We start from the raw sequence: 6,000 nt of genomic DNA on the forward strand, positions 1-6,000 counted from the left end.
ATCCCAACTATAATATGGAGAGAAGGGGGCTGTTCCCGTATTCCTTGTTTGTCTTAGGGCCATGGCTTGCAGCTCATAAGCACAATGGGCCTCAGAACCTTAGTCCATTAAGACGCTGTATTGTATTTTATTTTTCTGTGTATAATTTTAACAGCTCATTTTTCTTTCTACAGAACTTGAAAGGCGCATAGGCGACATCCTGTTCCATTGTTACAGCAGAAGCAGTATTTGAAACATCCTGTTGAAAGTTCTATTTTGTTAACTTCCCAATTTATGAGTTTGTGCGCGAGAAATTTGCAAAAGGTCTGTTCATCATGGGACAGCTCGGTGCATAGTGCCCATGTGGTAGAGAATGCCAGTGCATATATATGTTCAGCATGGACAGATGTATCCTTTCCAAAAACACATTTACTTTGCATTATAAGGGTAAACACACTTCAGCGCACCCCCTACTTCATCACAGAGGAGAAGCGTGCTCACTCACGTACATTAATCTAACTGAATGCATGTGTCTATTTTAAGAAAACAGGGCTGTTGACACGGCCTGGGAGCAAAGCAAATGGACATGTCACCCAGCCTAGCATGAACACCAGGTGCCAAACAGCTGTAAAATGTCCCAGGCAAACACAAAGGAACCATCCCCTGAAACTAATTCTATCAACCCTTATGGATGAAAGTCGGAGTGGGTCTGCACGAAATTCATTGTGCAAGCTCAGGGTCCAAGAGCTCTGTTGCTAGAGTATTACAAAACAAACCCCACAGTTAGCGGCTGTTAGGACAGCCAGACCTTTTTCTGCCCATGTTTCACACGCACACCACATTGCTTCATTGCTACTGGGGAGCCTGAAATTCCCCATTCTAACAGTTCAGTTATACTGGCCACGGAAAAACAAAAGGTGGACTTGTAATCAGTCATTTGACATATAATTAGCATATGAAAGGTCAATCACAAAATACCAAGAATCTCAATGAATCACAATACATTGTGATAATCAAAGACAGCATATCAAAAATAAAAGCACTTCAAATAAATGCATACAATACAATACCAGTACTTCAAATGAATGCATATAATGCAATATCAACACCAACACCCTCCTTGTTGTGAATAGGTGGACACCTATTCACATCTGAAGCCCACCCTTGGTGTCCAGCAGGAGGCAGTGCACCAGAGCCAACTGCTCTCCGGCTACAACTTCCCAAAAACTAGTTCCACACCGTAATCTTCCATTCCACTCCTTCCAGAGAATATTCACGTTCACAAGAAAGATATTGCAATCTAAACAAAACACAATATTCTGTCCTTTATCATAATTGTATTCCCCATTTTCAATCTTTGTAAGTGTACGTGGGAAGGAGTCATCTGTCCCTATTGCAGTAGACAAACTTACAGACACACTTCGATACAGTGACACAGAAGGCAGTCAGCAGACTATTTCTGGCTGCCCAATCCTGAGGTCTGGGGGACAGATAATAGAAAATACAGATCGATAACAGATACTAATCATGCAGCGATCAAACAGCCAGCGGTGCATTGTTAAATGAAGCAGAGCAAGCGCCGTTCATCAGACAAAGTGACATGAAATGGCATTTGCTACAAGTTCACGGAAGATAATCATAGATTGATAGAATAGAAAAGAGACAGATGTAGAGTAAGATATTTTGTCCCCTTCCTTTCTCTTTGGGCCACGTAGACCCACAGAGGTGTGGCTGAACAAATTGCCCATGTATTGGAACTTTCATAGATTCCCATAGCTTGTATCATTCCCCGTCGTCGGAATGGGAGTCTCAGTAACAAAATTAACATAGCAGTAGGTACAAAAGAGAAAGAAAAAGGCCTAGGCCTCATTCCCTTTTGTGGCATATCCACCTCGTTATGTAAAAGAGACCAAAACTAAGCAACAGCCAATCAGAACAGCCCCATCTCATAGAACCCTCCTGAGAGAACCTCAGGGCCTCAGATTTTCTACCGCACGTTGTGCTAAGGGAGTCTCCTTTGAGCTCTGCTCACTTCAACTCTATTTGAGGATTTTTCCAGCATTTTTTCTTTAGTATTGTTAGGTGTTTCATCTAGAAATTTCTGATAAGGAGAAAAAAAGCCCTTTTCAAGGCTTGTTCCACCTGTGGCAAGAAAAGGCTTTATGTGGAAGACAGGCATAAGGGCTGCATTTATTGCCTGTATCCAGATCATAAGGCAGCGGACTGCAAGATCTGCTGCACATTCTCTTCGAAGACCCTCTGGGAGTGTGAGGGTTGCCTCCTCACTTGGCTCCAGAAATTAAAGCCAAGAAAGGAAACTCTGTCAAGAGACAGTGAGGACTCTTCATCTGCAACCTCATGTAGAGGGTCAGTCAAAAGGGGTAGAGCTTCCCCTTCATCTTCTTTAGAACGCCAGTTAAGGCCTTAAAAAAGACCCGTCGTGAGTCTGAGAGCCGGAGTCCTAGTAAATCTCCTCCCCACCTTGTAAAGGAGAGGGAAGGACTATCTACTGCTACAGCATTGGTGGAGGCTGGTAAGATGTTTAAGAAGCCCTCTTCCCTGGCATCTAAGAAGTCAGAGAAAGGTTGCAAGGTGTCGACGGCGCTACAGAAGACTCCATCAGCGAAGGCTTCTAAACCGCTGGTGGGAAAAGTTACAACGTCAACGGGCTCGTCGACGGTGCAGTTGGTGTCAACGGGAGCATCGACGATGGTTACAGCGACTTTGACGAGAATGTCGACGAAGGTATCGATGTCAACAGCGAAGACAACGAGGATGTCGTCGACGGCGTTGGTGATGACGGTGTCGTCGACGAGAGCTTCGACGACTATGATGACTATGACGGCAGGAGCGTCTACAGTCTCGTCTACGGCAGTCTCGACGACGCCCATCTCGCCATTGATGATTCAACCGTCGATGGTGGATCTTCCGTCGACGACCTCATCGACAAGTTTTCTCTAACAACACCATCACCGACTGTACCATCAACGATGTCTTCATCGAAGGAGAGGATTACTATTTCCTTGAAAAAGATAACACCGGACATTACATCTCCAAGGAGGGTTACCCCCTTGCCTCCCGCACTGTTACTTGAGGAAGAAAAGGATTCTGATGGGGATGATAGGGACTCTTTTGGCTATGCACATAGTCCTTCTCAGTTGTTGGTGAAATGCCAAGAGAATGATTCTGAGGGCGAGTATCTTCATGAATGCCCTTAACAGCAGTCATATCGACGTCAAGAGAGCGCAGGCCAGGAGATGGTGTCAGTTCCTTCTTCCCTCTTGGCAGATCTCCATGGCATGTTACAGGATTAGAGGGCCAGGTTTACTCAGGCTCCGCCTCCTGTTGCCTCTGTCCCGGCAGTACAGGCTACACCTGCTCCCACGGCTTCAATAGTGGTTTCTCCGGAAATGCCATCCCAGGTGTTTTCTCAGTCACAGACACCTGTTCCAAGTATACCCCCAGTGATCCAGGACGTTCAGGATGATTCCTCAGATGGGGATCAGGATGATGATAACAGGCCTAACCAAGGTTTGGAATGGGATGATTACATGATCCCGGATCCATGTCACCTAGTCTGGACCCAGTGGACTCTCCCAAGGCGGATATTGGGGGTTTTCACAAGCTGATGGAGAGAGCATCTAGTAGGTTCAAGCTACCCATGCTTTCCGTACAGATTGCTTCCTCTATGATTTTAAGGAACCCTATAGAAAGGTGACCCGATCAATACCCATTGTTGGCCATGTCTGGGAGGAGGGTCTAACGGCAATGAAAAACCCAGCTACGGTAATTCCAGTTTTACCACGCCTGGAAAAGAAGCACAAATCCCCTGAGGATGGTACGGCGTCTTCAACTGGGCAGCCGAAACCGGACTCTGTCATATCACAAGCGGCACAGAGGAAGTCTCGTAATCCTTAGGCACCCCTGACAATTCCTCCAGATAAAGAGGGCAGGCGCCTTGATAATGCGGGGAAGAGATTCTCCTCTATGACACGTCTTCTGGTGCGAGCGGCAAATGCATTGGCGATCCTTGGCAGGTATGATCGCCAATTATGGATGGATATCAACATATTTGGATCAACTTTGGATAGATTATGCCATGGATATTGCCACTACGGCTTTCCATTCCCTGGCTGGAGCAGCAATTCTTCATTGCCAAGGATGGCTCAGGGCAGCATGGTTCAGGCCTGAGGTCCAAAACAAGAACCCAAACCTCTCTTTTGATGGTGAGGCATTATTCGGCAAACACATCGATGATGCCCTACAAGAGATAAAAATGGATAAAGAGACGGCTAGGTCCCTCGGTACTCTTCAGTCTCGGAAGGCTCAGTTCAGGGGAGCAAGAGGAAGGAGTACTACTTCATACAGAGGTTCGTACCAACAACACAATTGTACTCTTCTCATGGATCAACGACTCAATCATAGCGGCAACCTTACCAGCAAAAACAAGACCAAACCTCGTCTTTCTCTAGGTCCAATGCTAGAGGAAAGCAGAATCGCCAGGGGCGTGATACTTCGAAGAGTCAATAGCGGCGTTCTGGCTCTGACTGCTGTACCCCCTCCTTAACAACATCTGTGGGAGGCAGGGTGTCTCAATATCTCCACAACTGGAAACGGATAACATCAGATCGTTGGGTGCTCAACATCATTCAAGAGGGCCATACATTGGAGTTTACTCAAATACCACCATCCAAGCCCCCTGCTGCCATTCCTTGGAAACATCTGCATGTCTTGCATCTCGAAGTTTATCAGATGCTCCTCAAGGGAGCTGCGCAGCTGGTTCCCTTATCTCAAAGAGGGGAAGGATTCTATTCCAGGTTCTTCCTGGTAAAGAAGATGCTGGAGAAGTGGTGCCCCATTTTAGATCTCAGGGAGCTAAACACCTATCTCATTTCTCAGTCCTTTCGGATGGTTTCGCTCCAGGATATCTTACATCTCCTCAACACAGGAGATTTCATGGCCACTCTCGATCTCGAAGATGCATATTTTCACATACCCATTCACCTAACTCACAGGAGGTTTCTTCGATTCACAGTTGCCAAGAGCCACTTCCAAATCAGGGTTGTGCCCTTCGGACTTCGCTCTGCCCCTAGGATCTTTACCAATGTGCTGGCACCAGTGGCAGCTTTCCTAAGAAAACAGCATTTTCAGGTCTTCCCATACCTGGACGTCTGGTTGATGAAGGCCCCGTCCAGGGGGGCTGCGTGGAAACAGTCAAGGCATGTACAAACCTTTTCAGGAACCTGGGAACGTCTCTCCTCCCTTCCAATAGAGCAGGTTTCCTGGGTGCTATCTTGGACACGACTCTCAGCAAGGTCTTTCCATCCATAGAAAGGCAGGAAAAAACGTGAAATCCATGGCGCATTTGTTGAGAAAAAGAAATTGTCTTTCAGTACGCCACTGTAGTAAATTATTTTATTTGATTTAGTTTAAATCATAAAAAGAGCGGTGTAACCGCTAAAACACATATGGCATAAAATTCATGAGTAAAATACAAGTTAGTTGAAAAACTTCTCATTGAAAATTTATATAAACCCCCCCCCCCCCTTTTTTTTTGATTAATAAAACAAAGAGAAACAGTGCAATTGGTGCCTTTTGTCTTATAGGAGTCATTCTGGCTATGAGATATCTAATTCTTATGCTGGCTTAGGGTAATTGTCTAAACTTTTTCACATTACTTGCTTAGCCAGTTCAAGTTCTGTATCTCTCTTTTCTAGTCCGTTTGCAGCTAGACTGAAAACCTTTAATGGTTTACATGACAGTTGCACAGTTGACCCTGCTAAACATTTTATTACTGCGGATCTACAAGTCCTTATCTGCTCTTTTTTCATTAACGGCAGCAGCAGTTCTTTCCGTTTGGATGATAATGCCGGGCAAATACAAAGTAAGTGGATCACTGATTTGTCTCCTTGCCCGCAGAGGTGGCATTCCGTTCAGAGCCATGTGCTTTTCCATTTTGGAGTTAGATCTTTAGTTGGGTACACTCCCAGTCTCAGTAAGATCAGTTGCTGTTTCATTCGA

The sequence above is a fragment of the Lissotriton vulgaris genome, chromosome 4_2 (genome assembly GCF_964263255.1).
Source record: "Lissotriton vulgaris chromosome 4_2, aLisVul1.2, whole genome shotgun sequence".
Classification (NCBI taxonomy): domain Eukaryota; kingdom Metazoa; phylum Chordata; class Amphibia; order Caudata; family Salamandridae; genus Lissotriton; species Lissotriton vulgaris.